Below are 11308 nucleotides of genomic sequence, written 5' to 3' on the forward strand. Positions count from 1 at the left end.
CACCCACTGGACGTAAACAACTGCTGCTAAGAGAAGAGGTACCAGGGACTTCCCTGGTGGTCAAGTGGCTAAGACCGAGCTCCCAATGCAGGTGGCCCCGGGTTCAATCCCTGGTCAGGGAACTAGATCCCACATGCTGCAACTAAGCGTTCACACGTTGCAACTAAAGATCCTGCTTGCCTCATCGAAGATTGAAGATCTGAGTGCTGCAACTAAGACCTGGCACAGCCAAATAAATAAAATAAACATCTTTTGAAAAAGAGAGAAGAGGTACAAGATGCACTGATGGTGAGCTCCAGCCAAGAAATGGTGTCCGAACAATAGCTGCCATGGGAATCACCCCATAAAGAAGCTGATGATCACCTACTGCCATGCGCCAAGGCCTTCTGTGCGGACCCGGGAGGTGAGTGGAAAGGGGATGTGATAGGAATGGACACCCCCTCACAATGCGGTGTCCTCGATGGAGGCACCAACAGGAATGTGCTCTGCTCCTGGTTTACCCGTTGGGGAGGGGGCTGCCATCTGGCCTTTTTCCCATAATGCACCTTTCCTCCCAGGTGCTTTCAGAACTGGGAAAGGATCCCTGAGCTGTGTTCAGGGATCTGCTGGATCCAAATAAGCTGGATGTGAACAAGACTCTCCTAGTTACCTGATTGATTCCCAAGAGTATTTTAAAAACATGGCCATACCCAGACAGAGATAAACAAATAGCATGTGATATCACTTATGTATGGAATCCAAAAGAATGGTACAAATGAACTTGTTTACAAAACAGAAATAGATTCACAGGTGTAGAAAATAAACTTGGGGTTACCAAGTGGGAATGGTGGGAGGGATAAATTGGGAGATTGGGATTGACATATACACACTACTGTGTATGAAATAGGGAACTAATAGGGAAGTAGTGTGTAGCACAGGAAACTCAATACTCTGTAATGACCTATATGGGAAAGGAACCTAAAAAAGAGTGGATAAATGTGTATGTGTAACTGATTCACTTTGCTGTACTCCTGAAACTAACACAACATTGTACAACTATACTCCAATAAATATTGTTATAAAATACAGAAACAAGCAAATACTCTCTCAGACTCAATACAAAAACGTGATCATACATTCTTAACATTACTCCCATCAAGATGTGCAGACTGTGTCCCTTCCTCTCGAGTCTGGGTGGGCTTGTGGCTCCAAAGGAAGTGATGCTATGTGACCTTGAAGGCTAGGCCTCTGAGCGACTTTGTTTGCTGACTTTGTTCAGTTGTTTATGGAACCTGGAGTCCCTGAGTAAGAATCATGACTGCTCTGAGACCACCACGCCAGGCCTCATCACCAGTCCCAGCTGAGTCCTGCCCACCAGCCACGGCAGCCACAGCACCAAGTATGTGAGATATTATCTCAGACTCTCCAGAGCAGCCCATTGCCAGCTGAGTGCCACTAAATGACCTCAGCTGACGCCCAAAGGAGGAGAATGCTCACTGAGGCCTGCCTGAACTCCTCAATGAGATAACAGGGCATGAGACAATGTTTGTGGTCTGTTACACAGCAAAGATATCCACAATACCTCCAGAAGCCCTTACTCTGATGGGACCATTGTGGGTCTCCTGGAAGTGTCAACTCAGAACCAGCATCCAGGAATCTCTAAAATAGCTGGCACTTCGCCTTCTCCAGCGCACTCAGTCACTCAGGCCTCAGGTCCCATAGGGGAACACCAGGAGGAGAATGCTTAGTATATAGTGTTGGCTGTGTAGGGTCCTTCCTCAAGTGACTCCAGCCTCCTCTTTCATTCAAGGGGCTCTGTGTCCATGAAACGCCTGGTCCTGGCATGGGTGGGCAGTGACTCACATTCTCTGTTATGCTGCTTTAGTGCAGACTTCTGTTCAGCAGACCTAGAACTTTCCTGCTTCTGCAAATCAAGATTTTATTAGGCTGCCCATTTACTTTGGTCTTGGAGCACCATAATTGGTTGATTGATCAATCGATTACTAATAATTCCATTCCCCTGCATTCCACCCTCCACAACTGGAGAACAATAGTGAGGTGGTGAGGTGGGTGAGCAGAAATTAAATAAATTCATTCAGAGAATTCCCTGGTGGTGCAGTGGTTAGGATCCCACACTGTTACTGCTGAGGGTCTGGGTTCGATCCCTGGTGGGGAATCCTGCAAGTCAAATGGCATGGAAAAAAAAAAAATAAAAGTCCACTCAGCATTTGAGCAACCTTTGGAATCTTTTGGATGCTTCCTTCTACACTCTACTAAAGGAATCGCCTCTCAGCTTCACTCAGTGTAGGCTACCTTGGGACCAGCCTTCGATGAATCAACTGAGCAACCCTTTAGAGCAAGCCCCAGGCCATGTTACAGCCACTCCCCACTGGTCCCTCAGCATCCCTAGATGGGATCGTCTAGTTGCAGAAAACAAGCTCAGGGCTTCCGCTGATTCTGCATTTGGTGAGTTGTGTAATTATTTCACTATATATCGCAATGTAATAATAACAGAAACAAAGTGCACAATAAATGGCATGCGTGTGAGTCATCCTGAAACCATCCCCACCCCCAGTCCATGGAAAATGGTCTTCCATGAAACCCATCCCTGGTCCAAAAAGGCTGGGACCACTGTTTTAGAGCCATCCCCAGCTGTCTGAGCTACCAGGAGGAATGCAGGATCTATGATTAACGCATCCACCCACTTCAACACGTGATACTCCTTTCATCATAATGCGCTACTTAGTGTCCATGCTCAGACACATTTCCCTGTTCCTATACACTGGAGACATCCTGCAGCTCTTTGGTGTGTATTATGCCTTCTCCGGGCTTCCCAGGTGGCGCAGTGGTAAAGAATCTGCCTGGCAACGCAGGAGTCACAGAAGACGCAAGTTCGATCCCTGGGTCAGGGAGATCCCTTGAAGGAGGAAATGGCAACCCACTCCAGTATTCTTGCCTGGGAAATCCCATGGACACAGAGGAGCCTGACAGGCTCCAGTCATGGGGTCACAAAGGGTCAGACACAACTGAGCAACTGAGTATGTGCGTGCACGCACACACACACACACACACACACACACACGCCTCCTCATGGGTCACACTGTGTGCCTGATACCCTGAAACTTGCCGGGTCTTAAGTCTGAGAAGTGTTATCCCTTGGCCACTAGAGTTTTTCTAGGCACAAAGAGAACCTCTGACTCTTTACTCAGACTTTGGGAATTGAAGCCCTTGAGCTCATCTTTCCCCCCTTTTCTGGTGCACTTAGAAGCAAAGGAGCAGCCCCATAGCCCTTCCAGGTATGCTCTATGCCAGCAGCTGCTTGGTCAACCAGAGCCTTCTATAGGCCATCACCCCAATGGTCAAAAGGTGATCACTTAAGTGACAGCTTCACATTGCATGCCATGGACCACCAATGTCCCCTTTACCCCAGCAGCCAGGTCACTAAAATGCCCCTAAATCGACAGATTAGAGCGTTGATGCCAGCCTCCCCTCCTTACAGTTCTGCTCCACTGGAAGCATCACCATCGCCAATCCCTGTATCAGGCAGTGCTGGGTCAGGAGGCAGAGCCCTGTGAGTATTATGGGATATGGATTTATCATGGGGATTAGGTTTGACATGGCAGTGGGAGGAGCTAGGGAGATGAAGGTCCAGAGAGGGAACTGGAGGGTCAGAGAAAGAGCCTCCACAGGCAATCTGAGGAGCCGGGCACGTCCAGAGCCTGTTGGGAGTTGTGGCCTGGGTTCCTGGCTGAGCCTCTGGAGGTGGGCAGGGGGCTGTCGATGGTCAGCAGGGCCAGCAGGCAGGACACGGAACTAGACGCAGACCCGGGACTCTGGGTCTGCCCATCTCCACATCTGACGAGTGTGACCTTGAGAGAGTAAAGATCACTGCTTCACGTCTGCTTTCCGGCCTCATGTACAGACACCATACAGGAAGGCATCCTGAGAAACGTCTGTTAGCACCATCGGCACACTCCCTCCCTGCATCTCCCCTGTCTCCTTCCCCCAGGCCAGGCTTCCCCAGTCCCAGCACCTCCCCACACCTGCCCGATGGCTGCCTCGTCTCCCCCAGCAGACTGTGAGCTCTGAGATGCTGGGCTGAGTCTCCCAACTCATCACGGTGAGACCAGCACTTGGCACAAGCTTGGAACAGAGCGGCGCTCAATAGATGTTTGCAAATGGGCGAGTGAATAAATGAATGAATAAATGATAGTTGCTGGGTTCTAGGAAAGCTGGGAGAAAAATCAGACAGGGAGGAGGCTGGCCGCGGCCTTCGGTATTGAGCACTTATACTCTGCATGACCCTGGGGAGAGGCTGAAGGTGGAGGAGGGAGGTGGAGATGAGCTGACCTGTGAGTGACCGGAACACACATGGTTGAATGTGTCCAGCACCCTTGGATGAACCCAGGAAGAGACTGGCAGGGAGCTCGGAGGCAGCAAGGCCCCTGCCAGCCAGTGAATCCTGGAGGACTTCCTGTAGGGGGTGCTGAGCAGGGAGGACTGAAACAGGTGGAGTTAGGTGTGCCTTCCCGAGGGAGGAAAAGGCTTGTGCAGATGCGAACCCAGGGCACACATCTGAAAGAGTGAGGCTTTTATTTTGCCCTCACTTTAGGCTGTTTCTAGGTTTTGATTTCTAGAATGATTCATGCTAATTTTTTTTTTGAGTTGTTAAAAATAATTTATTAACATTTTTCTCTTGGCCATGTGGCATGTGGGGTCTTAGTTTCCTGACCAGGGATCAAACCAGCAGCCCCTGCATCACAAGCACAGAGTCTTATTCACATGGACCACCAGTGAAGCCACTCGGATGACTTCTGATGTTAAGGAGGATGGTCTTGTTCATGTTAAGATTTATCTTCATGGTATAAACAGCAGACACAAACAGAAACCTAGTTCCTGAGTTCTCTCCTGTCTCCAAGCTCAGCCTCTCTGGTCCACGCTGTACAAGGGGGCCAGAGGGATACCTCTAAATCCCTCCATGGCTTCCCATTGCCCTTGGGATATGGTGCAGCCTCCTCTCACCTCTGGATCTTCCCACTGGCTGCCCCGCCCCCCACCCAGAACACTCCTCACCCCTTAGATGCTGCCTCCTCAGAGCAGCCTCTCCTGTCCCAGCTTGGACCAGGGATCCCCTCGAACTCCCCAACTTACTACTTATCAGATTTGTTAGATTAGAGGCTTCCCTGATCATCACTGTTCACCATGGAACCCTGCTCAGCAGCCTGAGCTGGACTCCTGGGGCAACCTGTTATCCTGGCTGGACTTGGTGGGGGTGTCGGGAGATTTTCTCTGTGGGGTAGAGGGACCCACAGCTCTGCAGGACACACAGTAGGGGCTCTAGAAATTCTTGAGTGAGTGGCTGAAATTGTGGTGTTTCACTTAGTTTGTTCTTGTGTTACTTTTGCAAACTTTGAGGTAAGTTTTGTTATTATCCCCACTTTTTTTTATCCCCACTTTTTAGACAAAAGAACAAAGGCTCAGAGCAGGGCACAAAGCTTCTGGCTATGCTCAGCTTGGTCTAATTCCAGGGACCAATAACCAAATAAAGCCAGGCGTCTGAGTGAGAATAAAGAAAATCAGGGAGAGGATTCCTGAGAGTTACTCAGGTTTCAGTTCAGTTCAGTTGAGTCGCTCAGTCGTGTCAGACTCTTTGTGACCCCATGGACTGCAGCACTCCAGGCATCCCTGTCTATTATCAGCTCCCAGAGTTTACTCAAACCCCTGTCCTTAGAGTTGGTGATACCATCCAACCGTCCCATCCTCTGTCGTCCCCTTCCCCTCCCGCCTTCAATCTTTCCCAGCATCAGGGTCTTTTCAAATGAGTCAGTTCTTCACATCAGATGGCCAGAGTATTAGAGTTTCAGCTTTAGCATCAGTCCTTCCAATGAATATTCAGAACTGATTTCGTTTAGGATGGACTGGTTTGATCTCCTTGCAGTCCAAGAGACTCTCAAGAGTCTTCTCCAACACCACAGTTCAAAAGCATCAATTCCTCAGTGCTCAGCTTTCTTTATAGTCCAACTCTCACATCCATACATGACCATTGGAAAAACCATAGCTTTGACTAGACAGACCTTTGTTGGCAAAGTCAGTCAGTCAGTTCAGTCGCTCAGACGTGTCTGACTCTTTGCAACCCCATGAATCGCAGCACACCAGGCCTCCCTGTCCATCACCAACTCCCGGAGTTCACTCAGACTCACGTCTATCGAGTCAGTGATGCCATCCAGCCATCTCATCCTCGGTCGTCCCCTTCTCATCCTGTCCCCAATCCCTCCCAGCATCAGAGTCTTTTCCAATGAATCAACTCTTCGCATGAGATGGCCAAAGTATTGGAGTTTCAGCTTTAGCATCATTCCTTCCAAAGAACACCCAGGGCTGATCTCCTTCAGAATGGGCTGGTTGGATCTCCTTGCAGTCCAAGGGACCTTCAGGAGTCTTCTCCAACACCGCAGTTCAAACGCATCAATTCTTCGGTGCTCAGCCTTCTTCACAGTCCAACTCTCACATCCATACATGACCACAGGAAAAACCATAGCCTTGACTAGACGGACCATGTCTCTGCTTTTGAATATACTATCTAGGTTGGTCATAACTTTTCTTCCAAGGAGTAAGCGTCTTTTAATTTCATGGCTGCAGTCATAATCTGCAGTGATTTTGGAGCCCAAAGAAATAGTCTGATACTGTTTCCACTGTTTCTCCATCTATTTCCCATGAAGTGATGGGACCAGATGCCATGATCTTCGTTTTCTGAATGTGGAGCTTTAAGCCAACTTTTTCACTCTCCTCTTTCACTTTCATCAAGAGGCATTTTAGTTCTTCTTCACTTTCTGCCATAAGGATGGTGTCATCTGCATATCTGAGGTTATTGATATTTCTCCCGGCAATCTTGATTCCAACTTGTGCTTCTTCCAGTCCAGCATTTCTCATGATGTACTCTGCATAGAAGTTAAATAAGCAGGGTGACACTATACAGCCTTGATGTACTCCTTTTCCTATTTGGAACCAGTCTGTTGTTCCATGTCCAGCTCTAACTGTTGCTTCCTGACCTGCATACAGATTTCTCAAGAGGCAGGTCAGGTGGTCTGGTATTCCCATCTCTCTCAGAATTTTCCACAGTTTCTTGTGATCCACACAGTCACAGGCTTTGGCATAGTCAATAAAGCAGAAATAGATGTTTTTCTGGAACTCTCTTGCTTTTTCCATGATCCAGTGGATGTTGGCAATTTGATCTCTGGTTCCTTTGCCTTTTTTAAAACCAGCTTGAACATCTGGAAGTTCACGGTTCACGTATTGCTGAAGCCTGCCTTGGAGAATTTTGAGCATTACTTTACTAGTGTGTGAGATGAGTGCAATTGTGCGGTAGTTTGAGCATTCTTTGGCATTGCCTTTCTTTGGGATTGGAATGAAAACTGACCTTTTCCAGTCCTGTAGCCACTGCTGACTTTTCCAAATGTGCTGGCATATTGAGTGCAGCACTTTCACAGCATCATCTTTCAGGATTTGAAATAGCTCCACTGGAATTCCATCACCTCCACTAGCTTTGTTCGTAGTGATACTTTCCAAGGCCCACTTGAGTTCACATTCCAGGATGTCTGGCTCTAGGTGAGTGATCATACCATTGTGATTATCTTGGTCGTGAAGATCTTTTTTGTACAGTTCTTCTGTGTATTCTTGCTGCTTCTTCTTAATATCTTCTGCTTCTGTTAGGTCCATACCATTTCTGTCCTTTATCGAGCCCATCTTTGCATGAAATGTTCCCTTGGTATCTCTAATTTTCTTGAAGAGCTCTCTAGTCTTCCCCATTCTGTTGTTTTCCTCTATTTCTTTGCATTGATCCCTGAAGAAGGCTTTCTTATCTCGCCTTGCTATTCTTTGGAACTCTGCATTCAAATGCTTACATCTTTCCTTTTCTCCTTTGCTTTTCACTTCTCTTCTTTTCACAGCTATTTGTCAGGCCTCCCCAGACAGCCATTTTGCTTTTTTGCGTTTCTTTTCCATGGGGATGGTCTTGATGCCTGTCTCCTGTACAATGTCACGAACCTCATTCCATAGTTCATCAGGCATTCTGTCTATCAGATATAGTCCCTTAAATCTATTTCTCACTTCCACTGTATAATCATAAGGGATTTGATTTAGGTCATACATGAATGGGCTAGTGGTTTTCCCTTCTTTCTTCAATTTAAGTCTGAATTTGGCAATAAGGAGTTCATGATCTGAGCCACAGTCAGCTCCTGGTCTTGTTTTTGTTGACTGTATAGAGCTTCTCCATCTTTGTCTGCAAAGAATAGAATCAATCTGATTTCGGTGTTGACCATCTGGTGATGTCCATGTGTGGAGTCTTCTCTTGTGTTGTTGGAAGAGGGTGTTTGCTATGACCAGTGCATTTTCTTGGCAAAACTCTCTTAGTCTTTGCCCTGCTTCATTCCGCATTCCAAGGCCAAATTTGCCTGTTACTCCAGGTGTTTCTTGACTTCCTACTTTTGCATTCCAGACCCCTATAATGAAAAGGACATCTTTTTTGGGTGTTAATTCTAAAAGGTCTTGAAGGTCTTCATAGAACCGTTCAACTTCAGCTTCTTCAGCATTATTGATTGGGGCATAGACTTGGATTACTGAGATACCCCATGCCCAAGGTAAGAGAAACCCAAGTAAGATGGTAGATGCTGCAAGAGGGCATCAGAGGGCAAACACTCTGAAACCATACTCACAGAAAACTAGTCAATCTAATCACACTAGGACCACTCAATGAAACTAAATTAAGCCATGCCCACGGGGCAACCCAAGATGGGCAGGTCATGGTGAGGAGGTCTGACAGAATGTGGTCCACTGGAGAAGGGAATGGCAAACCACTTCAGTATTCTTGCCTTGAGAACCCCATGAACAGTATGAAAGGGCAAAATGATAGGATACTGAAAGAGGAACTCCCCAGGTCAGTAGGTGCCCAATATGCTACTGGAGATCAGTGGAGAAATAACTCCAGAAAGAATGAAGGGATGGAGCCAAAGCAAAAACAATACCCAGCTGTGGATGTGATTGGTGATAGAAGCAAGGTCCGATGCTGTAAAGAGCAATATTGCATAGGAACCTGGAATGTCAGGTCCATGAATCAAGGCAAATTGGAAGTGGTCAAACAGGAGATGGCAAGAGTGAACGTCGACATTCTAGGAATCAGTGAACTAAAATGGACTGGAATGGGTGAATTTAACTCAGATGACCATTATATCTACTACTGCAGGAAGGAATCCCTCAGAAGAAATGGAGTAGCCATCATGGTCAACAAGAGAGTCCGAAATGCAGTACTTGGATGCAGTCTCAAAAACGACAGAATGATCTCTGTTCATTTCCAAGGCAAACCACTCAATATCACAGTCAGCAAAGTAGTCTCTGCTTTTGAATATGCTATCTAGGTTGGTCATAACTTTTCTTTCAAGGAGTAAGCATCTTTTAATTTCATGGCTCCAGTCACCATCTGCAGTGATTTTGGAGCCCCAAAAATAAAGTCTGACCCTGTTTCCACTGTTTCCCCATCTATTTGCCATGAAGTGATGGGACCAGATGCCATGATCTTCATTTTCTGAATGTTGAGTTTTAAGCCAGTTTTTTCACTCTCCTCTTTCAGTTTTGTCAAGAGGCTCTTTAGTTCTTCGCTTTCTGCCATAGGGTGGTGTCATCTGCATATCTGAGGTGATTAGCTGTCTTCTATAAGGGTGGTGTCATCTGCATATCTGAGGTGATTAGCTGTCTTCTATAAGGATGGTGTCATCTGCATATCTGAGGTGATTAGCTGTCTTCTGTTAAGCACATGCGGGGCTTCTCTGGGGACTCAGATGGTAGAGAGTCTTGTCTGCAATGCAGGAGACCCAGGTTTAACTGGACGATACCCTGGAGAAGTGACTGGCAACCCACTCCAGTATTCTTGCCTGGAGAATCCCATGGACAGACAGTGGGACAGTCCATGGGGTTGCAAAGAAAGATTGGGACATGATTAAGCAATTAAAAAAAAAAAAGTCCTGTGCAGCCCTTTCCCCAGGGCAGGCCCAGTGCTCTTGGTGTCAGCGACCCTGCTGCTGTTTGTTCAGGTTTCCTTAGTTTCCTTAGAGGGACGAGTGCAGGCCCCTGGGCGGGCCCAGGCGCTGCATTGTAGTCTGAGGGGCCTCTCCAGGGCAGGCCTCACTCTCACATGCAGAGGACTTAATGCTTCTGAAGAGACACTCAAAGCCCAGTGCCCGGGCTCCAATCTCAGCTCCACCGCGTACCAGGGGCATGACCTTGAGCAAGTTAGCTTTCTTGGCCTGTTTCCCCATCCACAAAGTGGGATAATAATAGCACCTACCTCACAGGGTTGTGGTAAGGATTAAGTAATATTTGTAAAGAACATAGAACACTGCCTAGCACATAGTAAGTCCTATATTATTATTTTTTAAACTTTTTATTTTAATTAAAAATGTTGCAATAGTTTCAGGAGCACAGAAAAGTGATTGAGTTATACATATACATGTATCTTTCCTTTTTCAAATCCTTTTCCCATTTAGGTTGTTGCATAATACTGAACAGAGTTCCCTGTGCTATATAGTAGGTCCTTGTTATCCATTAAGATTTATTTGTTTAAACTGCCACATGACTATTATTTTATTTTTTAAAGATATTTTATTTATTTATTTTTTGACTGCACTGTGTGGCATGTGGGATCTTAGTTGCTGCACCAGGGATCAAATCTGTTGCCCCCAAAGTGGAAGCTTGGAGTCTTAACCATTAAACTACCAGGGAAGTCCCAAGATTTATTTTTTTATTGAATATAATTGATTTACAATGTTTTGTTAGTTTCTGATGTATGGTAAAGGTATTCAGTTATACAATATATATTAAACATATATATTCTCTTTCATATTCTTTTATCATGGTTTATTGCAGGATAAAAATATGGAATGCTTCTTGAATTTTTGTGTCGTCCTCGGGCAGGGGCCATGCTAATCTCTGTATTGTTCCAGCTTTAGTGTCTATGCTGCTAGAGTGGACACACACAAATAAAAGTTTTTAATGTGCAGCACCTACCCAGCAGTCCTACTTTGTGGAATCTGTCTGATGGACAGCTTCATAAAACTCATAATGGTAAATATTTAAGAATGGGCCTTGCAGTGTTATTTGTAAGGATAGATGTTCATCAAAGGGGGAGTGGTTATATAAGTGGTTAAACAACAAGTGGAACACTATGCAGGAGTGGAAAAGTGAAAAGAGCTGTGCGTGTGAGGTTGAGTTATCTGGAATTACAAAGTTGTCATGGCAGTTTTAGAGGATTCAATCTCATACTACACACCTGTGGTAGACTAGA

At 46.2% G+C, this 11308-nt stretch overlaps 1 non-coding gene across 1 annotated transcript; it reads right to left on the reverse strand.

The window, feature by feature from the left end:
- Positions 1-10893: 10893 nt before the first annotated feature.
- On the reverse strand, positions 10894-10997 carry LOC128057040 (U6 spliceosomal RNA). The gene has a single exon (XR_008200233.1). It is a non-coding gene; the product is annotated as a U6 spliceosomal RNA (small nuclear RNA).
- Positions 10998-11308: the final 311 nt, after the last annotated feature.

Source organism: Budorcas taxicolor, chromosome 11, assembly GCF_023091745.1.
Source record: "Budorcas taxicolor isolate Tak-1 chromosome 11, Takin1.1, whole genome shotgun sequence".
In the NCBI taxonomy this organism is placed as follows: Eukaryota; Metazoa; Chordata; class Mammalia; order Artiodactyla; family Bovidae; genus Budorcas; species Budorcas taxicolor.